Here is a 27,531-nt window from a genome sequence, read left to right on the forward strand (position 1 = left end):
GCCTCCCGGGGTCCCCTATTCACCCTATTACAGGGTGAAAGCGGTCTGGGTAGCCTGGAGAGTGTGTGTATGTGTGTGTGTGTGTGTCTGTTGCGGTGCAGGTGGCGAGGGACAGCCTTGTCCCTGTGGGTGCGGAAGGTGGGGTGAGGGCGTCAGAGCCAATTTTACGGAAGAGTAGGGCTGGGATCCGCAGCTGCTCGGAGTTGGGAAGGACATTGTCCCAGGTGCTCAGGGGATGTGTGAGAGGACACGTGTGGGAGCCTTGGAGCTGCCAAGTACCTTGATGTAGGCCTGAGCTAAACCAACAGTAAAGTAGGCAGTCTTCTACCTGCTTAATATTTTGGAAGGGGTGCCGACGACGTCTTCCAGCCTTTTTTGGTTTCCCTCTCCTGCCTGAAATCTTCACGTTTAGAGTTTTTTTTGTCGTGGTCCGAACGGGGGTTGGAAAAGAATTTCCAGACACAAGGCAGAATGTAAAGAATATAGAATTTATTAGCGGGAAGGGTCGCTGCCAGAACAGCGGGTTGACTTCCTAGTAGTCTGGGAGAGTCGAGCCGGAACATGTGCTATTGATCAGTTTTTATAGCCAGAAAACAAAGGAATGGCCCGAGGTGAAAATTTCGTTTACTGATTGGTCGAGGCACATATACCTTCCTTCTGTAGGGTGGGAGTGGGACAGGGCATATGCCTTTCCTTATTTGGGACAGGTCCCGCTGCCCAGGTGGGCTCAGAAATTTCCTAACCATTGCAACGTGGTGGGGAGGGCGATTAAGAGTCCGGTAGGTGGTGTAACGCTGACACTTCTTCAGGCAGGGTCGTCCTTTGTCCTTGAAGCACCATTGCCCTTGGAGCTCCACATTTTTTTTTTTTTTTTTCCTGCTGGGTAATAGTGCTCCGGGAGAACTGGGTAAACGTCATCAGTCACTCATACCTCTGTCAACTGGCTCATCTGACACTTCACTCCAGGTGCACGGAAGGTATCTGGGCATGGGAGACAAACTGTCCACTTCACTGTTGTTGGGTGGTGGCATGTGCTTCAGACTATGTGTGTGTATGGGGGGCGGGGGGGTGGGATGGAAGTCCCATCCTGTATCTGAAGATCTACCTTGGGACTAGAAAGACCTCATTTTTTAAAAAAAATTTATTTATTTTATTTATTTATTTTTGGCTGCGTTGGGTTTTCGTCGCTGCGCGCGGGCTTTCTCTAGTTGCAGCGAGTGGGGGCTACTCTTTGTTGCGGTGTGTGGGCTTCTCATTGCGGTGGCTTCTCGTTGCAGAGCACGGGCTCTAGGCACGTGGGCTTCAGTAGTTGTGGCTCGCGGGCTCTAGAGCGCAGGCTCAGTAGCTGTGGCTCACGGGCTTAGTTGCTCCGCGGCATGTGGGATCGTCCCGGACCAGGGCTCAAACCCGTGTCCCCTGCATTGGCAGGCAGATTCTTAACCACTGCGCCACCAGGGAAGCCCAAGACCTCATTTTTTGATGGTGGTCGGTGAAGGTCAGGGATGCACTGGCCACATGGATAGTGAAGAGTGGTATATGCAAGCCCAGCAGGACACATGGTCAGTCAGGGCCACCCTAAGTGGACAGCTCTTGTTGCCACACTCTTACATCAGCCTGGAGGAAGAGTCCCAGGGTTTTTAACGTGTGAGGATATTTTTTGCACCCTCTGTTGCTCAACTGAGAGATTAAAAGTTAGCCAATTGCTCAGAAGTACCCAGGCATGACCCAAGGGTATGGCTACTGTCTGAAATGACTTCTTAGTTCCCGTTGACCTTTACAAGCAGGAGTATGCTGCGCGGTGTCTTTCTGAACTTGTCTTTACTTTTAGTTTTGTGTTGAGTTGTAAGAGTTTACAAGTCTATACCCCTTCACCATTTTGAAGAAGGATCAGGATTTCTTAATTCATTCATATGACATACATTTAATGCATATCATTATGAACCTGGGGATATTATGTGCCTGCACATTGTTGAGGCTGAGGAAAAAATGGTGATGAAAACAAGGTCCCTTTCCACAAGAAATGAACACTCAGCTAGAGAGAGAAAGTGAACAGAGATTTTTAATATGCTGTGGTAAGTGCTTTGGGAAGGGAAATACAGGCTCACATGGGGACACAGGAAACAGACACTCTACCACAACTGGGGTCAAGGATAACGAACGTTTCCTGGAGGAGGTGACATCTAAGCTGAGACCTGAGGAATCAGTAGGAGGTAGCTGGGTGAAGAGGGGAGAAGGAGGGTGTTCCAGACAGAGGGAAGTATATGCTTAGATATGAGGGAATATGGCATTTTTTGAAGAATCCTGTAAAGTGAGTAAATTAGCATTCCTATTTTAAAAGAGGAAACCACTGTGACTGACGTAGGTTAATGTTTTGCTCAGGGCAGAGTCAGCATTTGAATGTAGACTATTCCAGTGTATCCTGGCGCCTCAAAGAAAGCACCTAGAACAGGAGTTATGTCAGACATATGATTACTGTACCTTTTTCTTTTAAGAAATTCAGTGTTTATTTTGGTTTGTATCCAGTTATTCAATCTCAGTGTTGTGAAAATTCCACCTAAGGTTCAGTGATTTCTGGTATTCATACCAGTATTGGGACAGATAATAGAAAGTAATTATAATAGTATCTTTTGTTTATTGAGCTCTTACTACGTATCAGTCATTCTGCTAAATACTTGATATGTTGGATCAGAGACTGGCTAGATGGTTAGCAATTCCATTTTCTCTTCCTGGACACACATGACAACTACATTTCCTAGCTTGCTTTGCAATCAGATGGAATGTGTGACTGGGTTTTAACCAATGTAAAGTTGAATTGGTGGGTGCCACTTCCCGGCCTGGCCTCTAACTGTGTCTTTGCTATTCTGTCAGCCAGTGGAGGGGGCCTAGTGGAGGACTCCAAGGGGATGGAAGGAGCTTGGGTCCCTGAATCACCTCTTGGAGGGGAGCTATGCAGGAGAGACACCCAATCTACATCAGCCTGTGACTTGAGTGTGGAGCACACTCTTCTTGTATGTAACCACTGAGATTTTGGAATTTTTGTTATAGCAGCTAATGTTAACTACCCTGATTAATGTGCAAACATTGTCTCATTTAATCCTTATTACTACCCCGCTAGATTGACTTAACTATTAATGTTTTACAGATGGGGAAATGAGGTCAGGGACAACATCACTTGTTTGCATCACTCAGCCACTTAGTGGCAGAGCTAAGATTACAGTCCAGGTCTGTTTGACTCCAGAGCTCATGCTTTTGCCACCATGTAAAAAATGCCCTTCCCAATCTTGGAAGAGTTCTTGGAAAAGACAAGTGTCTACTGAGCTGAGAGAGAGAAAGAGAGGAGGGTGAGGGTGGGGGAGGAGGAACAGCTCAGGGCTGAGTATGGTGGGAGGAGGGAAGGTGAGGAGCCCCAGAGAACATGTGGGCGGAGCCTTGCCTCCATGGCCATACTGGGAAAATTTTAGGACAAGTTTTGGGCTTTGGATGGTTCCATTGTCCCATTTTCGCTCTACTTCATCTTGGTCTTCAGGTTGATGCTTCTGAATGGGCACCACTGTAGGGTAGGGTGGGCATCTGAGCGGTAGGAAGTCCAGCTCGAGTGTGGTAACAGACACGGCTTGCAGTTTCTGTCCCTGGACTGGTGATTAGGGAAGTTCCAGGCCTTGTGATCACCGTGTCAGAGCTAAACATAACAGGGAGAGAGACCTCAATGGAACCAACCCCGAGAAGAGATCAGAGAAAAGGAAGCTGCCTGGGGATACTTGGTAGTCACTGGGTCAAGGAGAATGACAGATGTGAGGGGAAGAGGCCATCAAGGGCCAGCCCAGCCCCAGGAGGAGCCTTCTTGCTGTTGGTTACAGAATCTAATTAACATCCACATCCATTCACCGTCTGCCTGGCTCTCTCCTGGATGAGAATAAAAGAGCTCAGCAGGGACAGAACCCCCTTCCGAATGTCCCTCTCTCTTCTGTTCAGATGATGGCTCAGACTTGAATGGAGAGTTGCTTGAATTTTACTTGGGTGGGTGATAGGCCTCCCTAAAGGGTTTTGGGCAGGAGAGAGACATGGCAGATTTGCATTTTAAATAGAAGAGGAAACCCAGAGTACAGAGGTAACTAGCTAAGGTGACTCAGCTAGTTAGTGGCAGACTCAAAACCCTGATCTGATTGAAGGTCAACTCTTTGCCTGACAGGCCCCAACAAATAAGCTTGTGGAACTATGAAGACCATGTGAATCACGTGTCATGTTTTGTGCCCCCTAGCAAAGAGAAAAGAGGAAGAAATACTGGTCTCCCAGGTGAGGGACCTCCCCTGCTAATTCTCTTGAATCAGCAGAGCTGGGGCCAAGGGCCATCTCAAGCCTGCAGTCTACTCGCGATATCATTCTTGGCCAGTGGTCAAGATCCACAAGGCTGCTGGGAGCAGCCTGTGGGCCTCAGAAACAGGAGACCTATTTCTCGGCCTAGCTTGGCCACTGCCAGGTGTGTGCCCTTGCACCAGTCCCTTTACCTCTATTAGCCAATGACAGGATTGGAAGAATTGTAACCTTCCTGGGCTGTTGCAAGGCCAGATACAGAAGTGTTCTGACAACTGATAAAGGCTTCCCAAATAAGAGGGGGTGTGGCTAGTAGAAATATTCAGCAGAAAGGCCTCATACTAACTAGAGGGAACCAGTGCCCTTTCCCCTTGTCTGCATTCACTTGTCCCTTCTCCAGGCTGTACGTTGTGCTGAACCCCACCCCACCCCAGGACAACTGGGGCCTTTGACCACACTTGGACTCCTCCTCGCCTCCAATCATCTTATCAGGAAGGGTGAGCACCTAGTCCATTGCCATTGCTCTCATGAACCTGGGTACGAGAGATTAAGAACGCTGACAAAAATATCCCATTCCCTTCAAGAAACAGCTGTGTTTTCCTTCTGTAGTCCAGATGACTTTGACTTCTCCAGTTTTTAGGGGTGTCATTTCCCTTTAATTCTAAACTTAACAGCAGTCTGAGCTCCTATCCTACGAAGGGAGGAAGTTCATCTGCTTTTGGGTTTCCATTTCCAGAGAACTTGTGGGGTTCTCCAGGGAAGTCTCCCATGCCCGGGGCTCTCCTGGCAGTCTCACACCTCACCTCCTAGGGTCTCATGGTGCTGGGCTGCAGCTGCTCACTTCAAGTGTGGACTCAGGGCCTATCACATTTTGACTTGCTGTTGGAGGCTTGCAAATAGCAGAAGTACCAAAGGGATAGTTTTCAACTCTATTAAGAAGTAGCCACTCGGAGCTGCCACCAGTTCGGTCCCATTCTGAAAACTTTCCTTAAGCTCCTGGAAGTCATTGTGGCAGGAAGGAACCAGTTAGCTTCCCACCTTTGGAAATCTCCAGGCCTCTCTGAACAACTTCCTTGCCCCCAGAGAGGGGAGAGGCCTTCCGTTCCCTGCTCAAAGCCCACTACTTCTTCTTCTTTCTCGCTTTAAGATGATTCACAGGAAGAGCATCAATATCCTTCAAGGGAAATTCCTAACCCCACCCCAAGGTATAGTGTGGCTCCAATGGCCCACAAAGGGCTAGTTGCTGGCATATTTCCTTAAGTCTGCCTTAGCCTCAGATAACAGCACAGGTGGGACAGCATCTGTATGGCCCAGACAGTGGCATGTCAAGCACAATCCAGGGCCCTGCACAGCCATTCCTCCACGGAGGGGAAGAGACCAGGTTTGCCTGCTTCTCCTGTGCGTGTCTGGGCTCCTGGTCTTCTATGAGCAAAACCACGACAAAGAACAGTGATCTTCAGGTGTGGGATGGGACAGCCTAAATTCAGCCTATTTTTCTAACTTCTCCGGGCCATGGATCTGCTAAGGAGATACTCAGTTGACATTGCCAAACAAAACCTCTAGACCTCGGTCTGAGGGACCTGTCTTGGGTCCACTACTGACGTCTGGGCTTTTGCCCAAAACTATGGGCATATACTTACTTTCTATTGACATGACTAAGAAGGTTCACCCAGGACAGAGGGAGGCTCCCACCTAAAGACAAATCCTAATTACTACTCTGTGGTATAGAAATTGCTTGTAACCCTTGAATTACAGTTTTTCAGTTTCAAGAATTTAAAGGTATCCATTCCACTGTACCTCTGGTAGCAGTAGGAGTGCTGGGTGGGAAGACCTAAAACCAGGCTTTAAGCCCCAGTTTGTCAGTTGTCATCTGTAACTTTGGGCAGGTCACAAATTCCCCAGGTCTCAGGTTTCGTACCTCTAATATAAAGATGATACCTCTACTTACAGCCTATTGGGGTTGTCGAGAGGATTAATGTAAGCAAACGTTTGTTAAATACCCTTGACTAGGTCCTGTGGGATACAAAAATTAGTCATACGCTGGCCTGATCAGGAGCATGTACTTTCAGGGGATTTAAACCTGTAATAAATAACGTCTAGGGACCAGCTTAGATGTAAGGTGTCTTGTAAATTCTAAGGTGTAATACACATGTAGGGTATTAGTACTGCTGGTATTTTTCTTATGGATTGGGTCTCCTTTCTGGTCACTGCCAGGCCAAGCAGATCTTGGCCAGGTCGTAACCCCAAGCCTGTTCTCCCCGTCCCCTCATGGCTCCAAGACATCTTGCTGCCCCCTTGGAATCCTGGAATCCTTACGTGGAGGACAATTCATCTGTACCCCTGCTTCTCTTCCAGCACTTTCCCCAGGACATACTGGAAATAAGGCCTTTCCTCTTTCACAGAATTAATGACAAGTACAAGAAATGATAATTGGAGGTCAGCTGGGCATGGTGCGTAGAAAGTGTGCACATGTTCCCAGTGGATGGGTGCGTGGGAGGGGAGCATGGAAGAGGGAAGTTCTACAGTCCGAGGGTGCAGTTCAAGTTCTTATAATTTATAGGAAAATGAAAGTCAGAGAGGAGGAGCTCAGTTAGCTAGACAAGTTCACACCTCACCCCCAGATTCATTCTGTGGCCATCTGACCTTTTGGGACATAAGAGCAAGTGAGTTGTCCTTCTCACCTTGTTCCAAACTCTTTTTCACAAGCCAGCAGTTGGGTGACTGATAAAGGGAAGTCCTGCTGGTCTTTCTGGTGGCCGGTAGCCCCTCCTTTCTGCCTGCACTAACCTGCCCTTCTCTCCTCCCTCAGCCCCTCCTCCCAGGACACCAGAGGAACCCAAGTGGAAAATTCTCAGGACCCATGAGAGAAAAAAGAGCATTTCTTCTGCAGCTTTTTAGAGTTCTTGAATATGGTGAGGTTATTTTTTATACTTCTTAGAACTTTGGTTTGGTAAACACTTTTTTAACACATAAAAATTCTTTGATTAAGTAGTAAGTGTTCAGAAATATATACCATTTATCAACACTTTGATGTATGGTATGAAGCACCAAATAGGTGACTCATATTTAATGTTACCAATTGTGGAAATTCTAAACCTAATTTCAGAAAGCTGAAGTGAATAAATGCTCTGAGGTTCATGAAATTTTTGTAAGTGGTCACTACTTGTGTCCACATTTATAAATTAACAGAAGGGTTTCCATGTGAGTACTGGATACTTGCCCATCCATTGTTCTCAGGGGATGCTCCCTGTGCAACCATATAATGAGGAACTTCTTCTGGCTCCTGGGACTAGGAACCTCTTTCCATTACATGTGTTCTTGAGCTCAGGACTCAATTCTTTCCCCCTCTCCATTTAACTTTCCTCCCCACACCAACTCTGGTCATTACATACTAAAGCATAAGTCAGTAACTCAACTCCTCTGAGGTCCCACTTTGATAACAAAGTCCATTATTGCCACATCTTCCTCACGGCCCTTCTCCCTCTTGGGTCAACAGCTTGAATCTGCTAATATTCATTGAGTACTTGCTCTGTGTCAGCCACTGTGATTAGCACTGGGGGACAAAAATGAAAAAGAGACTGTGTTTGCCTTGGAGGATGCTTAGTTTGAAAGTGAGGGGAAAAGGAAACCTAGCGTTTATTTTTGTGCTGGCTAATGCGCTGTTATTACTTCATCTGATCCTATTTGAGGTATTCTTTTCTCATTTTACAGAGGAGGAAACTGAGAGGTTATATGATTTTCCCAAGGTTACTCAGCAAATGGTCCAGTCCAGGCCTGTCTGACCCTACATCACCACTTTCCTTTTCACCCCTACTCCCACCAGCCACAGACAAAAAGAAGCAGATGGGACATTCCAGCTGTAGATCAGTTGGGAGGTTGCCAGGCAAAGAACTAGGTTGAGGCCTGTTGGCAGGTGTTTGGGTACAACCGTGTCCCCCTGTGAGAGACCCAGAACCCAAGGCAGCCAGGGTGAGGTGTATATATCAAATCTCCCTGTCTCTTTAATTACAAGAATTTCTCAGGAGCCTAAATGTGATTACATGTAGGACTCATTTTTTTTAAAGGAATAGTTTTATTTTTATTTTATTTTATTTTATCTTATCATTTTATTTTATTTTATATTTTATTTTATTTTTTGGCTGTACCATGCAGCATGTGGGATCTTAGTTCCCTGAACAGGGATTGAACCTGTGCCCCCTGTAGTGGAAGCGCATAGTCTTAACCACTGGACCGCCAGGGAAGTCCATGTAGGACTCATTTTGATGATTCTTAATTTAATCACATCTGCAAAGACCCTGTTTCCATAGGAGGGACCATTCATAGGTTCCAGGGATTAGGACATGGATAGCTTCTGGAGAGCCATTTTCATCTTACCACAGTGACCAGTTTCAACATTCATTTCTGTATTCATTCAATCATACCTTGATTCAACATATATTTATTGAGCACTTACTCAATACCGGACACTGCAGGACACTGGGAAGACATGGTGAGCGAAGCAGAGCCTTCTCGGAGCCTTACGGTTTAGAAGTGGAGATGGGCGTTGATCAAATAATCGTCCAAATAATATGCAAAATTGCAACTGTGGTAAGTGCCATGAGAGTCCATAATTGGGACCTGACCTGGTGAGAAAGGCCCAAGAGAACTTCTATGAGGAGGTGCTGCTTGAGTTGAAATCTGAGGGACGAGTTGGGGTCACCAGGTTAAGAGGGGAGGGAAGAGTGTTGCAGGCAGAGGGAACAGATGGCAGGACCAGGGCATGACCAGCACCGGCAGGATGTGCAGGGCTTGGGGTGGGGCCCATGGGGAGAGGGGTGTGGGTTTCAGGCACTGTGTGCGGGGGTCAATCTGTTATGCCTTCTCCCCATCCTTTAGCCCAATCCTAACTCGTGACCCCTGCCTGGTATCCTAGGACCCTTCCTCCCCGTTCCTCCCTCAGGCCTCATCCTCTCACTTCCTGCCCAGTGTGCCATGTGGTTTAGCAAGGAAACCCCCTGAGCTCAGTGTTAAGGGCAGACCTCTAATCTTTGATCAACAAAAAATTCAGAAGAGCTTACTGTGTGGCAGACATTGTGTCGGGAGTTACAGAGATGAAGACAAGAAAGTGACATTCTTCTGGCCCTTGAGGCAAGAGACTATAGGGTGGAGGGGAAAGCATGAGGGCTTGAATGCTGAATAGCCTGTTGACCTGCATTGAATCTCATTTCTACTGCTTTCTGCTGTGTGATCTTGGGAGAATGACTTCACCTCTCTGTACTTCAGTCTCTTTCAGGAGCACTCAAGTCAACCAACTTTTAATATGGCCCCACTGTGTGCTAGGCAGTAGGCCAAGTGCTGGCAACCCTCAGAGACCTGTCTGGCTGGGAGCAGAACACTGAGGTTGATTGTTTCCTCTCCTGGGACTCCAGCTCCAGTTCTGCTGCCTGCGGTGCTTGATCCAAATGGGTTTCCGGGGTAGATGCCACCAAGTGGTTTCTGCACAGGGGCCCCATGCCAGGCATAGTGCTCCAGGAGATGGCAGTCAGATGAATGTTCTGGGAGTGTGGACCCATCTGGCCTTCTTCCTGCCTCCTCTTCCCTCCTTCTGCAGAATATTCGACACTGTCTCCAGAGAACCCTCCTTGATAAACACTAGTCATTCCAGGCTTGTGCGTCACCCCCAACTTTGCGGAGTACTCTTTTGGCCAACAATTTTCATCTACATCTTTGTTTATTGGCCACTATTACTAGGTGCCTCAACTTGATGTTTTGGTAATGACACTGGTCCTAGTCTTTTCCATCAAACCGTCTGTGTGAATAGGCCAGGATGGGGTCAGACAACTTGCTAACTCTACTGAGTTTGGCAAATCGCTTTACATCTTTAAGCCTCCATTTCTATGGTAAAGTGAAAATATAAGTCCCTTGTCATCCTTCCAGGGCTTCTGTGAATATCAAATGATATTCTGCCCCCGCGTCCTGTTTTTACTCCATTGTGGTGCCCAAGATGAGGTTTAGTGTGGGGTGAGGAAGGGCAAAACCTTGAGCATTGAGTGGTTGAACTCTCTAAAATTGGCTGAGCCTTACTGATACCCATGATTCCTCCTCTAAGGGCTGTTGTGGTTGCAGGTGGGTTAACTGCCCAGAAGTTGTCTTGTTAGATTTCTTTTCCAACCATAGCGGCTTTTGAGTCTTCAATTCCCTCCCTGCTCTCTCACCTTTGAACATCTGGGTGGGGGATTTTGTTCAGAGTGTGAAACAGTCTTCTAGATGGCTCAGGTCTTCATAGGTGTGAGGAGTTGTTTTTATCCTTTGGCGGGAAGGCATTTTCCATGTGAGCAGAGGTGTGAGGCTGTGACCCCTCATGCCCTGGGGCTGCTCTGCGCCTGAGAGTTCAGGCACCCATGGGAAGCCATGGAACTGGATTCTGGGGTAGGCTTTGGGGGAGGCTGAGGAGCCAGCCTAGTTACTACACAACCAGGCCCAGCAGGGAAGGGAGGATAGACAGCCTCAGAGATAGGCTGAGAAATGTGTGAAGGAGAGGATTCAGAGCAGGGTCTACCAAGCAGCACAAAATCTGGGTGGACAAACAATCTATGGAAATTCACTCCAATTTTTAGGGTATGGTGTACAAGGCATAGCCACGAATGCCATGGGGTTCACAAGTAGAGTAACTCTGAGTCTTAGTTTCTTTCTCAATGAAATGAGAATAATAGTATTTATTGCATAAGGTTATTGCAAGGATTAAATGAAATTAAATACATAAAAGATGTTTAGTACAGTGCATGGTGCATAAATGTCCAACAAATGTTAGATATGGGAAGGTCTAGTTCAGGTAATGGTGGAATAGTTTGTATTGGATAACCCTCTGGCTGATAACAGTGATAAGCTCTGAGCAAAATATGGAAAATCCCAACTAGGAAAACAGACAGATCTCCCATGTAGAAGAATTTCAAATCATTTATGTAAATACTCTACCCTCAATGAGCATCACTGCTTACTCCTTAAGTGTGGGCTGTGCATGGTGACTTTCTTTCAGAGGACAGTATGGAAAGAGGGGGAAAAGAGTAACTTTATAGTGGCGAAACCTGACAATCACTAACTCAGCCAGGTGATCAAGGTCAACATCAACAGTGATAAGTCATGTTGACAGTACCTACCCTTGATATGATGTAATGAGAATAGTACTTCGCCTCTGTGGTCTTCTTCTCCAGAGCCTGTAATTCCAGTATAGCCATGAGGAAAACATCAAACAAATTCCAACAGAGAGGCATTCTACAAAATATCAGACCAGTACTCCTCAAAACTGTCAAGGTCATCAAAAACAAGAAAGCTCTGAGAAACTGTCCCAGCTAAGAGGAGCTTAAGGAGACATGATGACTAAATGTAATGTGATATGGCAACCAATATAATGTGGTACCCTGGATGGGATCCTGGAACAGAAAAAGGACATCAAGTAAAAACTAAGGAAATATGAATAAAGTATGAATTTTAGTTAATGAAAATGTATCAACATTGGTTCATTAATTGTAACCAAATGTTCTCATATTAGTAATAGGGGAAAATGGTGTGGGGTGAAAATTCTTTCAGCTTTTGTATAACTGAAAATATCTTTATTGTAACTTTATTTTTGAGAGATATTTTTGTGGGCATAGAATTCTAGATGGATTGTTTTTCCTGTCAGTTCTTTAAAGATGTTGTTCCATAGTCTTCTTGTTCACATTGGTTCTGATGTGACATATCCTTATCTTAGTCTTTCCTTTGTATGTAACATGTCCTTCTTTGACTGCATTTAAGATTTTCTCTTTAACATTGGTACTGAGCAATTTGATTATAATGTGCCTTGGTGTAGTTTTCTACATGTTTCTTGTGCTCAGATTTTTTGTTTGTTTGGTTGGTTGGTTGATTTCTTAGACCTGTGGGTTTATAATTTTCATTAAATTTGGAAAATTTTGCTATCATTTCTTCAAATATTTTTCTGTTTCCCCTTTCTCTCATCTCCTTCAGGAATCTTTCAGGGAGTCCAATCTTAGGCCATTTGAAGCTGGCCTACAGCTCACTGATATTCTTTTTTCTTTTGTGGCTATTTTTTCCTCTGTGTTTCATTTTGGGTAGTTTCTATTGCTATGCCTTCACGTTCACTGATCTTTTATTCTACAGTGTCTAATCTGCTGTTAATCCCATTCAGTGTATTTTTCATTTATGATATTGTAGTTTTCATCTCTAGAAGTTAGAATTGAGATTTTTAAAAATAAAAGTATCTTGGTCTCTACTTAACTTTTTGAACCTATGAAATACAGCTATAATAATTGTCTTAATGTCTTTCTCTACCAATTCTGGCATCTGTGTCGGTTCTGGGTTGTTTCAATTGACTGATTGTTTCATCATTAGGGGTCATGTTTTCCTGTTTCTTTGCATGCCTTATAATCTTTGGTTGTATGCCAGCCATTGTGAATTTTATATTGTTGGGTGCTGGATATTTTTGTATTCCTATAATTACTATTGAGTTGTGTTCTGGGATGCAATTAAGTTTACTTAGCAAAAGTTTTATCCTTTTATGTCTTGCTTTTGTGATTTCTTAGGTGAGTCTGGCAATTATTCTCCTCTATTGAGGCAAGACTATCCTGAGAACTGTACCCATTGCCCTGTGGATTATTAGTTTCTCCAGTACGGATAGTGGGGACAGGTACTGTTTCCAGTTCTGTGTGAGCATCAGGTACAGTTCACTCTTAATCTTTCAGATTGTTCTTTGCATGGCCTCTGGTAGTTTCTTCATTTGGATGCACTAATGAGTACTCTGCTGAATACTTGAAGGGAACCTCCTTCAGATCTTTGATGTTCTCTCTGCGTGTAGCTCTCTCCTCTCTGGTATTCTAGCCTATGAACCCCAGCTGCATAGGCTCTACCCGAGTTCCCCCTCCCTGTGCTATGGCCTGGAAACTCTCTCAAGGCAACATGTTGGGGCAATCATAGGGCTTTCAGGGTTCTTGTCTTTTGTTGCCTGAATTTCAAGATCCTGAAAACCAATATTACATATGTTTTTTCCATGTGGGGGGCGGGCAGTGGTTGTTTCAGGTGGGAAGGTAAAATGGTCCCTGTTACTCTATCTTGTCCAGAAGCGAAAGTTCTCACTTTCATTTTTGAAGGACATTTTTGCTGATTATAGAATTCTAGGTTGGCAGTTATTTTCTGTCAGCACCTTAAAAATATCATTCCCTTGTCTTCTGGTTTCTCTTGTTTCTGTTAAAAAGTGTATTAGTTTTGTAGGGCTGCCATAACAAAATAAGTTTTAAACAACAGAAATTTATTTCTCACAGTTCTGGAGGCAAGAAGTCCAAGATCAAGATGTCAGCAGGGTTCCACAAAATGGGGGAAAATATTTGCAAATGATGTGACCAACAAGGGATTAATCTCCAAAATATACAAATAGCCCATGCAGCTCTATGTCAAAAAAACAAACAACCCAATCAAAAAATGGGCAGAAGACCTAAATAGGCATTTCTCCAAAGAAGACATAGAGATGGCCAAGAAGCATATGAAAAGATGCTCAACATCACTAATTATCAGAGAAATGCAAATCAAAACTCCAGTGAGGTATCACCTCACACCAGTCAGAATGGCCATCATCAAAAAGTCTACAAACAATAAATGCTGGGGAGGTTGTGGAGAAAAGTGAACCCTCCTACACTGTTGGTGGGTATGTAAATTGGTACATCCCCTATGGAGAACAGCATGGAGGCTCCTTAAAAAACTTAAAATAGAGCTACTGTATGATCCAGCAATCCCACTCCTGGCATACATCCAGAGAAAACCATAATCCAAAAGGATACATGCACCCCAATGTTTATTACAGCGCTATTTACAATAGACAAGACATGGAAGCAACCTAAATATCCATTGACAGAGGAATGGGTAAGGAAGATGTGGTACATATATACAATGGAATATTACTTAGCCATAAAAAATAATGAAATAATGCCATTTGCAGCAACGTGGATGGACCTAGAGATTATCATACTAAGTGAAGTAAGTCAGAGAAAGACAAATATATGATATCACTCATATGTGGACTCTAATTATTTAAAAAAGGTACAAATGAACTTATTTACAGAACAAACTTACAGATATTGAAAACAAACTTATGGTTACCAAAGGGGAAACATGGTGGGTGGATAAATCAGGAGCTTGGTATGAACACACACTGCTATATATAAGATAGATAACCACTAAGGACCTACTGTATAGCACAGGGAACGCTATTCAATATTCTGTGATAACCTGTATGAGTAAAGAATCTACAAAAGAATGAATGTATGTATATGTATAAGTGAATCGCTTTGCCGTACACCTGAAACTAACACAACATTGTAAATCAACTCTACTCCAATAAAATTAAAACATTAAAAAAAAAAGATGTCAGCAGAATTGGTTTCTTCTGAGGCCTCTTTCTTTGGATTGCTGATGGCTGTCTTCTCCCTGTACCTTCACATGTTCTTTCCTCTGTAAATGTTTGTGTTCAAATCTCCTCTTCTTATAAGGACACCAGTCATTTTGGATTAGGGCCCACCCCAATGATCTCATTTTAACTTAATTACCTCTTTAAAGACCATCGCATTCTGAGGTACTGGGGGTTAGCACTTTAACATATAAATTTGTGGGGAGGGGTACATTTCCACTTATAACGAAAAGTCAGCCATTAGTCTTTTTTTTAAATTAAATTTTATTTATTTATTTTTTATACAGCAGGTTCTTATTAGTTATCTATTTTATACACATCAGTGTATACATGTCAATCCCAATCTCCCAATTCATCCCACTGTCACCTGCTACCCCCACCCCCCCCCCGCCGCTTTCCCCCCTTGGTGTCCATATGATTGTTCTCTACATCTGTGTCTCTATTTCTGCCTTGCAAACTAGTTCATCTGTACCATTTTTCTAGGTTCCACATATATGTGTTAATAAACAATATTTGTTTTTCTCTTTCTGACTTACTTCACTTTGTATGACAGTCTCTAGATTCATCCACGTCTCTACAAATGACCCAATTTCGTTCCTTTTTAACAGCCATTAGTCTTATTCTTCTTCCTTTTAAGATTATGTGTCTTTTTTTTTTTCTGGATTCTTTTCAAGATTTTCTATTTGTGTTTGTCATCAGCAGTTTTATTATGATGTACGTAGGCATGGTTTTCTTGGAATATATCCTGCTTGGGGTTTGTTGAGCTTCTTAAGAATTCTGCTCATTCACTCAGACACTCATCTTTTATTCAGAATTCTTGTGTCCAGTGTCAGCTTCATCTGCCTGCCCCATTCCCTAGATTTTGTATTCCCTGGTTCCTTATAGCTGGCTCCTTGACTCTCCCATTTTGAAAGTTCATCCCTTTCCAAGTACCCTAAGGACAGGTAGTGCTAACAAACCATAACATTTTGAAGCATTCATATTCCCAAACAATGGGATTTTGAAATTATCTCATATTTTAAATTAGAAATGTTTTTCTTCTACAAAGCAGTTCATATTTATTAAAGAAAATTTGGAAGTACAGAAAAGTTTACAAAGAAGGAAATATAAATCACCCATAGTCCCATGACATATTTTTCACTTTGTTTTTTTTTTAATGTTTTTATTTTCTCTTTCAGTTTTATTGGGATATAATTGACATACAGCATTGTATATATTTAAGGTGTACAGCACAATGACTTGCATGTATTGCAATGTGGTTAGCACAATAAGTTTAGTTAACATCCACCATCTCACATAGATACAAAAAAGAAAAAAAATTTTTTTCCTTGTGATGAGAACTTTTAGGGTCTACTCTCTTAGCAGCTCTGAAATATACCATACAGCAGTGTTAACAGCAGTCATCATGTTGTGCATTTCATCCCTAGTACTCATTTATATTGTAACTGGAAGTTTGTACCTTTTCACCACCTTCATTCAATTCCTCCACCCCCACCCTCTTGCCTATGGTAACCACAAATACGATCTCTTTTTCTTGAACTTGGTTGTTTTGTTTTTTTAGATTTCACATTTAAGTGAGATCATACAGCATTTGTCTTTCTCTGTCGGACTTTTTCACTTAGCATGATGCCCTCTAGGCCCATTCATGTTGTTACAAATGGCAGGACTTTCTTTTTTTTTTTTATGGCTGAATAGTATTCATTGCATATATATACACCACAATTTCTTTATTCATTCATTGTTGATGGACGTTTAGGTTATTTTCATTTTTAGATATTGTAAATAATGCTGCAGTGAACATGGGGGTGCAGATATCTCTTCAACATAGTGATTTTGTTTTCTTCAGCTATATACCCAGAAGTGGAATTGCTGGATCAGATGGTATGAGGGACCTCCATAGTGTTTTCCATAGTGGCTGTACCAGTTTACAATCCCACCAACAATGCACAAGGGTTACCTTTACTCCACATCCTTGCCAGTATTTGTCTCTTATGTTTTTTTTTTAACAGGAAATTTATTGATAGAAATCTCATATTTTTTCATTAGATTACACATCATTTATTACTTGTTTTTTTAATTTATTTTTTAATTAATTTGTTTATTTATTTTATTTATTTTTTGGCTCTGTTGGGTCTTCATTGAGATGCGTGGGCTTTCTCTAGTTGCGGTGAGCGGGGACTGCTCTTCATTGCTGTGCGTGGGCTTCTCATTGCGGTGGCTTCTCTTGTTGTGGAGCATGGGCTCTAGGTGTGCGGGCTTCAGTAGTTGCAGCATGCGGGCTCAGTAGTTGTGGCTCACGGGCTCTAGAGCACAGGCTCAGTATTTGTGACGCATGGGCTCAGTTGCTCCGCAGCATGTGGGATCTTCCCGGACTAGGGATCGAACTGGTGTTCCCTGCATTGACAGGCAGATTCTTAACCACTGCACGACCAGGGAAGTCCCTCTTATGTTTTTTTATTATAGCCATTCTGATAGGTGTGAGGTGATACCTCATTGTGGTTTCGATTTGCATTTCCCTAATGGTTAGTGATGTTGAGCCCCTTTTCATGTACCTTTGGCCATTTGAATATCTTCTTTGGGAGAATGTCTATTCAGGCCCTTTGCCCATTTTTAAATTGGATTATTTGTTTTCCTGCTAATGAGTTGTATGTTATTTATGTACTTTGGATGTTAACCCCTTATCAGATGTGTGATTTGAAATATTTTCTCCCATTCTGTAAGTTGCATTTTCATTTTGTTGATTGTTTCTTTGGCTGTGTAGAAGCTTTTTAGTTTGATGTAGCCCTATTTGTCTATTTTTTATTTTGTTGCCTTTGCTTTTGGTGTCATATCAAAAAAAACGTTGTCAAGACCCATTTCAAATAGATTTTTTCCCTCTGTTTTCTTCTAGGAGTTTTATGATTTCAGGTCTTACATAACGGACCCAAGGCCTGCATAGCTTGTTTTGGGGACATAAATTAGGTAAGACTGTGCACTGACTTCCCAGGCAGATGGGTGCACTGGTTTTGCTCTGTAGACAGGAAAAGCTATGGGATATGCTCTCTGTTCAAATGCCACTGGAAGGAGGGTTGTAGGATGGGCTACACTGCATCCTGTGTGCTCTGGTTAGGTTACCTGGTTGGATGGGCTGAAGGCTATATTCAGCAGTGGGTGGGGCTATAAGTTAGTTTCCCTGTTGGGGTAGGTCCCACAAGGCTAATGTTTAGGGGTCAAAGTTCTCTGGCCTGATGGGCCACCATCATAGCTATACAGATGGGTAGGACCACTGACCAGGTTCTTTGCTCAAGTGTTGCTGTAACCAGAGTTGCAAGATAGCTCTGCAACTAGAGATGATAGGTTTCTTGTTCGGGTCAGGCCAAGGGCTGTATTCAGCTTTGGGCAGAGCTATAAATTAGTTTCTCTGCCAACTGGGGCTGCAGAACAGGCCCCAGGGCTGTCAGGGCTCTTCGTTGGGTGATCAAATCAGACAGACCTGCATGCTAAGCTCCCTGGACAGACATGGTCACTGAGTTGGCTCTGCAGGTTCAGAGCCACCGGCTGGGTTCTCCAGTCAAGTGCCACTGTAATCGGGGCTGCAGGGTGGGCTACTGAGATTCCCAGGAGCTCTGGTTAGGTTTCCTGGCTAGCAGGGTTGGAGGCTGTATTCAGCAGTAGGTAGCGCTATGAGTTACCTCCCTTGCCTGGGTGGAGGGGCAGACCAGGCTCCAGGGCTGACAAAGCTTTCTGTTTGAGGTCCCAAATCAGGCAGACTTGCACCTTGCCGAGTTCCCTGGTCAGACTGCACCACTGTCTTGGCTCTACAGATGAGAGTAAAGCTCCTGGTTGAGACTACCACTTAGGTGCTGCTGCTAGTAGGAACTTGGTCTGCCAAAATCCAAATGCTGGTTCCTACAAGCCCTCCTCCCTTCTCCATCACAATCTGATTCCCGGTGGTCAAGCTCCACAGATTCCCCTGCGATCCCCCTGAGGCAAGACAAGAGTGGGACTTCCAAGAAGTGAGCCACAGCAATGGGGAAGCTGGATGTCCAGCCTGGGCTCTCTTTTGCCTCTGGAGGAACCATAGGCTCAGGGGAGACCTCTCCATGTGGTGCTGTGCCAGCCTGGGGGAGGGGCAATGTGGTCAGCGTGTGGTTGCTCCTCTTACCCTCCTGATGTGATCTGTCTTGGTCTCTGTGGTACAGGGTGTGCTTCAGCCTCACCTCCATGTTCTAGGATTTTCACAGTGGTGTCTTGTCCATGAATAGTTGTTCGTTCTTCTTCTTGTGTGAGGGGGTGCAATCGGGAATGTCCTATGTCGTCATTTTGGTGACATCACTCCATCCCTGTCTCTGTTTAATGCAAAGGTTAAACATGTAAAAATATATATGGCTTTAATCATATTGCAGATATAATTTTGTATTTGGTTTTTATATTTCTTATTATATCATGGGTATATATGTATGTATGATATACATATGATATGTATGTATATGATTATATGTCTATGTATATGATGTATATGATACATATGTATGTCATATGTGTTATGATATACATTATATCATGTATACTTTTTCATATTATCAAATTATTGCTAACATTTACTGAGCAGTTACTAAGTGTTGAGCATTGTGTTAATTTTTTTTCATTAATTATCTCACTTAATCTCACAACAATATTATGATGTAAAAACTATCATTATCCTCACTTTACAGATAGGTAGTTGAAGCTTAGAAAGGGAATTGGTGGAGCTGGTATGTCCAACCCAAATCCATTTGAGGTCAGAATACAGGCTTTTAACCACTACTCTATTCCACAATAATTTAAAAAATTGTGATATAATTACATACGGTAAAATCCACAGATCTTAAGTGTATAATTTGGTGAGTCTTGACAAATGTATATACATGTAACCACAATCATTTTTAATGACTGCATGATTCTCCTCTGAATCTAATTTGAATTTTTAGCCTAGTAAGTAGGAGGATAGCCAGTGGTACAATGCCCTGTCTTCCCTTCCAGGCTGCCCTGGACACCCCTCCCCAAACTTTTCACAGTCTGGCAGCTAGAAGGTTAACACCTGGCATAGTAGGGGCCTTCAGAATCCTTATTTGTACTGGTTGTTTAATGTTTTGACTATTATTTCCTACCTAGCCAATTCCTCTCTTGTTTGACGTTAGACTAAAAAATTTTACTTAAAACACTGCAATGAATAACCTGTACACATCACAGTCTTTGTGTGACTCTATTATTCTTTCCTTAGAGAAGATTTCTGGAAGTGAAATTACTAGATTAAAGGGCATGGACTTTTTTTTAAAACAGCTTTTGACATATCATTTTTGTGTGTAAAGGTTTTCTCTTTTTAAGATCATTTCCTCAGAGGAAATGTCAAGAACTGGGATTATTAGGGCATAAATATACAAAAGGTCTTTGATGTGCACTGAGGCTAGAGTTTTGCACACTGACCAGGACTCAATCCCTAGCTCGCTTAGTGGATTTGAGTTTTGCTGAAAGTTAGCTTTCCTTGGGACGGTCAGCTGAATGTTATAAACATGTCCTTTCAATGGCCAACCCCAGTGTGGGGATGACTGGGTCTCAGTGGGCCACTCCCCAACTTCTGAATGGGTCTCAATGGGCTACTCCCCAACTTCTGAATGGGTAGCAAATTAGCATCTGGGGAAGGGAAGGTACTCAAATTTCTGGGAAGCCACCCTGCCTCTCTGGTTTTTCTTCTATCTCATAGTGGAGACCTTGCCTGCCTTCTCCAGCACCTGGAGGACACCTTATAAAAAGGCAGCTCCTCTGATGCATCTTTGTGCCTCCAAAGCTAGCATGGAGCCTGGCATATACTGGTATCCAATAAATAGTTGTCAAATAACTAAAATGAGCCTCTACTATGCAGGAGGTTCTGCTCTGTTGGTTCACATACAGTATCTAATTTAATAGCCAAAACCATCCCGAGAGGTTGGCTTCATTATCCCTATTTACAGATGAGTAAATTGCTCAAAGAGGAAAGACACTTGCCTGAAGTCACCCAGCTAAGGTGCAAAGTTAAGATTTGACTCCAGACATGATATTTCTTTCCATTATCACTGGAATGTGATATGTGAGTCACACCGTTTTTAAAAACGGTGAGGGGTGCTGTCCGTGCTCCGGTCGAAGGCTGACACTGAACTTCCAAGGAGAGGACTGTGGGTCAGAGACTCAGGGAGGGCTCCCTCCCCCTTTCTCCCTCGCTCCCTCGCTCTCACCATCACTGTCTCTAGCTTGGTCTCTGTGTCTGTAGATACCAGTGAGCTGCAAAGAGAATTACTCCCCTTACATGAATAGGACTTCTCAAAGAGTGGGCTGCAGACCACAGGCATCAGAATCCCCCACGGCATGCAGATTCTGGGGTATCCCCACAGCTATTAAATCAGCCTTTCAGAGTCGAACCCAGTCAAATCTGCATTGTGACCATTTCAGTAGGTGATTCTCATAAGCACACCCTCAGGTTTGAGAACCATTGCCTTAGAAGAAAGTGTCCACAGTTGGAACTGCAGGCCTGGCAGTAGTGGTTGTAATCAGGGACAGACATTCTCTGTTCAAATTTGGGTCGCCAAGGTGCCCTGGGACTGTCCAACATGACTGAGAGAAGACCCTGGGCTTGTCCCAGGTGGGTGTCACATCTCTGACACACAGAGCTGCCCTGTGCTGTGATATAACCAAATCAACAGTCCCATCTCAATTGACATTTGGTGGAAGCAAGATGTCATGTCAATTACTGATCAGACTGTCACTGGACAACAGACCAGAGAAGCGTTGCCTCGAAGCATAAGTATATTTTTTCGCTTTTTCTTCATGTTCTTAGGAATGTTCTTTGACCTTTGCTTGGCTTCTGGGGCCAGAGACTTCAAAGGCAGACAAGGGGGGTGGAGTGGAGAGTAAGGGAAGGATGGGAGAGGCACTTTATAACATCAAGAGAGGAACTAGGTGGGGCCCCATGTTTTATTGAGAAACCACAGCAGAAAAATATCATCTGTGGTTGTTTTGGGTAGAAAAGACTCTGGCGTTAATTGATTAATTTTCTTCCAAACTTTCTGTATTTTCAGATTTTCTTTAACAAACATGGAACAATAATACCTACTATTATGATATCAGATGGCAGACACTCTTCTAAGCACTTACATGAATGAACTCATTTCATCCTCACAACTACCTCATGGTGGAGGTCCTATTTTTAGCCCCCTTGTACAGATGAGTAAATTGAGGTACAGAGACATTAAGTAATTGTCCCAAGGCTGCACAGCTAGTAAGTGGCACGGGTGGGATCTAACCCAGGCAGTTTGACTTCAGAAGCTATGTGCTTAGCCTCTATCCTCTACTGTGTATTATGTTTATAACATAAGAAGATGAGCATTCAAAAAAGACTTTGACACAAAATTATTCAGAGCCCCACCCACACCCTGTGTGCTGTCTATTTCAAGTGGTGAAGTAATAACACCAACATTTACCCTGCACTTACTTGGGACCAACTGATTTCTTTCCATCAACTCATTCAATTTTTATTACTTCCTAAGACTACACTGTCCAGTACGGCAGCTACTCCCTACATGTGGCCACTGAGTATCTGAAACCTGGTTAGTCTGAATTGAGATGTGCTGTGTATATTAAATACATGCTGGATTTCAAAGACTTAATATTAAAAAAATAGACTATAAAACAACCCCTTAAATTTTCTCATTGAATACACGTTGAAATGATAATCTTGTGGATATCTTGGGTTAAATAAAATACATTAAGATCAATTTTGTCTGTTTCTTTTTACTCTGTATAATATACGTGCTAAATATTTAAAAATCGCATCTCTGTGGTTTGCATTTGTGGCTCATGTTATATTTCTGTTGGATAGTGCTGGTCTAGAAGGTAGGCGTATGTTGCCATCTCCTCACTTTTCCGATGAATAAGCTGAGAGGGTAAGTAACCTGCTGGGGTGATCCAGAAGGCAGGATTGACATCCAGGCTCTGGGCTCCACCTCGCCACACTGCTTTCTTCTCTGCCCTCACAGAATCTCTAATCCACACTGATCGGACAATCATGTGTACGTGAAATGAGTAGTGAACAAGGAGTTCCGCGCCGATACCCCGAGTCACAAACACGTGCTGGGCACAGGTCAGGCGGGAGGCGTGGTGGGAGACGCCACCGCCCTTGTTGCTAGGCCCCGAGCAAGGTGACAGCTACCATGATTGCTGACGTTTCCCGAGTACTCACCATTGCCAGGCACTGTGCAAGGCACTTCATCCGCATCTCCTCATTTTGTCCTCAAGCCACCATTGCCGTTTGTAGCCCCGATTAACAGAAGAGAGGATTGAGCGTTGGTGAGGTTAAAGCCATTGCCCAGGGTCACACAGCCAGCGTGGGCTGCAGCTGGGACTCAGTCTCAACTTTGTCCACATCGAGAGTTTGTGCTGTGGAACCTGCCTTGCCAACCGCAGACTAGGGGTCGGGAGGCAATGTACATACTCAGGGAACTCTTACAGTGTAGGAAGTGACAGGGAAGCCAGCATAGAGCCGCAGCACAGGGGACAGGCCCCCACCCCCACCCCATGAACTAGCATTGGTGAACAAGGGAAACAAGAGAGCCTCTTGAGAGCTAACCTAGAAAATCAACACATCCCAGGTCAAATCAAGAGACTTGTTGGCTTCCGGCCAAGAAAGACTCACCACAACCTCGACAATGTGCCCTTGGGAAGAAGACATGCGGGTGAGGAGGGAGGTCGGCAGGGGAACCCAGGTCTCCCTGGAACTGAGAACTTGAAGGTCATCTGCATTCAGGACTAGAATCTTTCTGGAAGAGTATAGCTTGGACAGTCCTGGGGTGAGAAAAGCACTTTCAAAGGAGACTATTAATCCTCTGTGGGGATTCCCTCCAAATTGAATGAGCAGTTTGTTTTCTGAGGGCCTGCTTCTGGGAAGAAGTTATTTCTATGCTAATGAGAACATTCTAGACTGTGTGACCCTTAGGTTTCTTTGTGGTAAATTAATGAGCGTAGCTTTGGAGAATTCACTGGTCTCACTCACATGGGTGGTATTTGGCCTTGTTCCTGGGCTCTTTCCCTTTGGCTTTGTCCCTGTGGATCTCAGACTATCGCCAGATCTTGATCTTTCTAGAAAGACTTCTTCTGGTATCTGTTCTCAGGTGCCAGTGCAGCAGCCCTGGACAAGTGGTACCCAGGGCTCTTCCTCCCCTGACTGCTGGGGAAGGAGCTCAGATACCACAGGGCTTTGAACGGACTTGAGGTTTCCTTTCACTTTCCTCCTTTGTTTTTTCTAGAGTGTATTGCAATAGCATCTATGAAGAGTGGGGAGGGTTCTGGCTTGTTTTGGTTTTGGGGGTCCATCTGCTTCAAAAATTTGAAAGCTCTAGTTCTTATGCTTTTTTTGGCTTGAGGTGAATCATTTCTTCAGGACCTTATCATCTTGGAGAATTCACAAAACCTAGGTTCTGGGTTCTGCTAGCTGAGCAACAGTTCCCTGACTGAGGTTAAGTCATCAAGGTAATGTCAAGTTGGCCAGCTAGTAGCTTTCCTTGATGACATCTTCCACATCAGAGTTTCTCAACCTCAGCACGAGGGACATTTTGGTCTGAATAATTCTTTGTTGTGGGTCCCATGCATCGGACGATGTCTAGCAGCATCCTGGCCTCCACCCACTAGATGCATGTCACCACCACCACCAACACCAACAACAAAAACGTCTCCAGACGTGGCCAAATGTCCCTGGTTGAGAACCACTGCTCTGTGTAGTCGAGGTCTCTTTCAAATTTCAACAGACCAGGTACTATGGGGGAGTCAAAGAAGCGAGGAATTGCTTGTGTCTATGGGTGTCTGAGTGTTGGGGTGAGAGGGAAGGAGAAACATTCATTAAAAAATTCATTGTATTCGCATTGTAGAGTCTGATCCACGGCCCAGGGTTAGAGTCAGACTCGAATTCAAATTCTACGTCTTCCACTTACGAGTTATGTAATTTTCAGCAAGTTACTTAACCTCTCGTACGTTAGTGTCCTCATCTATTATGTGGAAATAACAGTGGTACCTAGGGGCAAGGCTAAAATGAGATATTGGAAGTAGAGTGCAAGTATGCAATAAACATTGGGAATTCTATCTCTGCTCCTTGGGATCTAGCTAAGATGAGTTTGAGCCCCAAGTCCCAGACTGGCTGTGGTCTGAAACCCTGCTCAAGAGGAATTCCCAGGGGGATCTGTGAGCTCATGCTTGCCTTTATCTGTGAGTTTCTGTTTCCAGATACATGTTTTCTGTTCTGCTCCATGGATGACAATCTCACTTCTTTCCTTGATTTCCACCAAAACCAAAACAGAAACAAAAGTAAAAAGTAAAAACTCCCTTGCAAAAAAATCCATGAGTATGATCGATTTACTGAAAATGAGTGGCCACACTGTACCCCTCAATGCACACACAATTTTGAAATTGTACATTGAAATTCCTGTCCTTGAGAATCACATTGGTTACCTTGCTTTGGGGAGGTCTCTTCTTGACCCTTCACCCCAAAGGTGAAAGGCCAATACTCTGACTCCTTTCCACCTCTCTTCCTGACTGTTCACCCTTCTCCTCCCCCTTGCTCTGTCTCCTTCTCACCATGCAGGTCCTGGTTCACCTCTCACCTTCTTGGAGAAATCATCCCTGACATCATTTTATGCAAGTGCCTCCCTTTTTTCTACTAGCCACTCCCTATCACTTTGTTTTCTTTATAAGTCTTATTACTACAGAAGTCGCCTAGTTATTTACTAGTCCAGTTGTTTATTGCCCATCTCGCTCCACTAGGATGTAAGCTTCATGAGGATAGGACCATTATCTCTCTGTACATGCAGAACTCCTGTCCAGAACTGATCTGAGCCATCTTGGTGCCTCTATTCCCACAATAAGGTTAGGTCTGTAAATGGCATCATGCCGACCTTAGCCTCCCTCCGCCCATCTCTTGCCCAGTGTTGAGTTATTTGACAATGCAACTCCCTGCTTGAACACCCCCTTCCAACTCTACACCTTCTGTAAAGTGTGCTGCATGCACAGCCTTTGGTAGTTGGCCCTTTGGGGAACAAAGCAACAGGGGTGTTTTCTGGTGGGGTACATGGTGCAGAAAAAGAGCAGCACGTGAATAGGATGTAAAAGCTAGAGCAACGAGCAAGAGTTCCAACACCAGCAGAAGAAAGAATGCAGATCTAAAGGTAACTCTGGGAAACATAAGTCCCCCTCCATAATCCTTGGAGGTGTGGGGAGTGACCCTGGCTCCCCACTTGTATGGGCTTGGAAGCAGAGGGTAATAACTCCAGACAGCTGAATGCTTTAGGGACATATAAGTAGCTGATACACAGGTGACATTTTCCCTTAAAAGGATGCTCAAGACCAAAGCCGCACAGGAGGATTAGAGTAAGGGTCTTGGAAGAGGGTTGAGTCTGTTCTTTTGGGGAACTTGGACCTTGGGGTTCTGGTTTCCTGGGTTACCAGCCTGGAGGACTCTGAGGCTGGCCCAGGTGGGGAAGGAGGTGGTGACCTGGAGAGCCTTTCCTAGGAGTGTCAGCAGGTGGCGCCCTAAGCCAAGCATGTCCTGGGCGGCTAAGCCAGCAAAGCGGGAGGTGGCTCTCCAGGCCACTTCCCAGGAAACGACTCACCAGGATGACTTCAACAGTGGGCTGTTCGTCACTAGGTTCAGTGGGGTGAGACCCAGGAGGACTGTATCACCTTCTTATATCTGAGGTGAGGGTGCAGCTGGGGGTGTCCTTCTTGACTCATTCATTCATCTGACATTCATCTGACATTCTAATGAGTGCCTGGACCGGAGGGACATGGCAAGCATTTCCACAAAGATACCCCTGTCCTGTTTCCTTCTGAGTTTGGGCAGTGGAGTGGAGGGTGGGAGTGAGGGCCAAAGACTGGTATCTGAACATGGAAAATGGGGGGTGTGGATGACACAGTGGAGAGCGCCCCAGCCCAGCCCTACCCACGGTTCTATCTAGTACTCTCCCCCTCCTTTGACATTGGGCACCACTTCACGACTGTACTATGTCTCTGACATTTATTGTAAACTGTCCTAGAATCTGATAAGCTTTTTCTAAGTACATATCTCTCCACCCAGCTGAATGGTAAAACATGCTAGGTCAGGAATTATGTCTTATCTATCATTATTATCTTACCAACTCCCACCCCAGCTGCTGCTTTCCCAGCATTCAGCACAGTGATTAGAACATAGGGATGTTCAATAAAGATATGGTGATCATGATGATGTTGGTGGTGATGATAAATCCATGGGCCGTCTGTATCGAGGTGCTAGGAGTGTGACAGAGGCCCTGCCTGGCAAGCCCTGAATGTCACAGATACTAATAAAGATGTCAAAGGTTACTGAGACAGGGAGGTGTGTGGATTGGACTTGAGGGTGATCAGCAGTTCTGCTTCAGAAGCAGCCATGTCTCAGGAAGCAGGTAGCAAAGAGAGGCCTCTCAGCGAGGCCATCACTCCCCTCATTATCATCCTGTGCCTCTATACTTCAGAGGATGATGAATTACATTTATCATAACAGTATAAAACCCCCTAGGCAAGAACTTAACCCTTAGCCCCTACTGGTTTGAAATCTCCCAGTGATAGAAGGATGTAAGGCAGTGTTACTCCCTGGGCACAATTATAGGTAATGATATTCATTATTCATTCATTCATGCATGCCTACATGTATTCATTTGTTGAGCACCTACTATGTGCCAGATACTGTGCTAAGTGCCGAGATACAATAATGAGCTGAAACAGACGTGGCCCCTGTCCTC

The 27,531-nt window shown here is 44.2% G+C and overlaps 1 long non-coding RNA gene across 1 annotated transcript; it reads left to right on the plus strand.

Moving 5' to 3' along the window:
- Positions 1–7,155: 7,155 nt before the first annotated feature.
- LOC133099528 (uncharacterized) lies at positions 7,156–14,270 on the plus strand. Its single transcript, XR_009702352.1, has 3 exons — positions 7,156–7,223; positions 8,784–8,898; positions 13,605–14,270. It is a non-coding gene; the product is annotated as an uncharacterized LOC133099528 (long non-coding RNA).
- The last annotated feature ends 13,261 nt before the right edge of the window (positions 14,271–27,531 follow it).

The sequence above is a fragment of the Eubalaena glacialis genome, chromosome 10 (genome assembly GCF_028564815.1).
Source record: "Eubalaena glacialis isolate mEubGla1 chromosome 10, mEubGla1.1.hap2.+ XY, whole genome shotgun sequence".
NCBI classification, from domain to species: Eukaryota; Metazoa; Chordata; class Mammalia; order Artiodactyla; family Balaenidae; genus Eubalaena; species Eubalaena glacialis.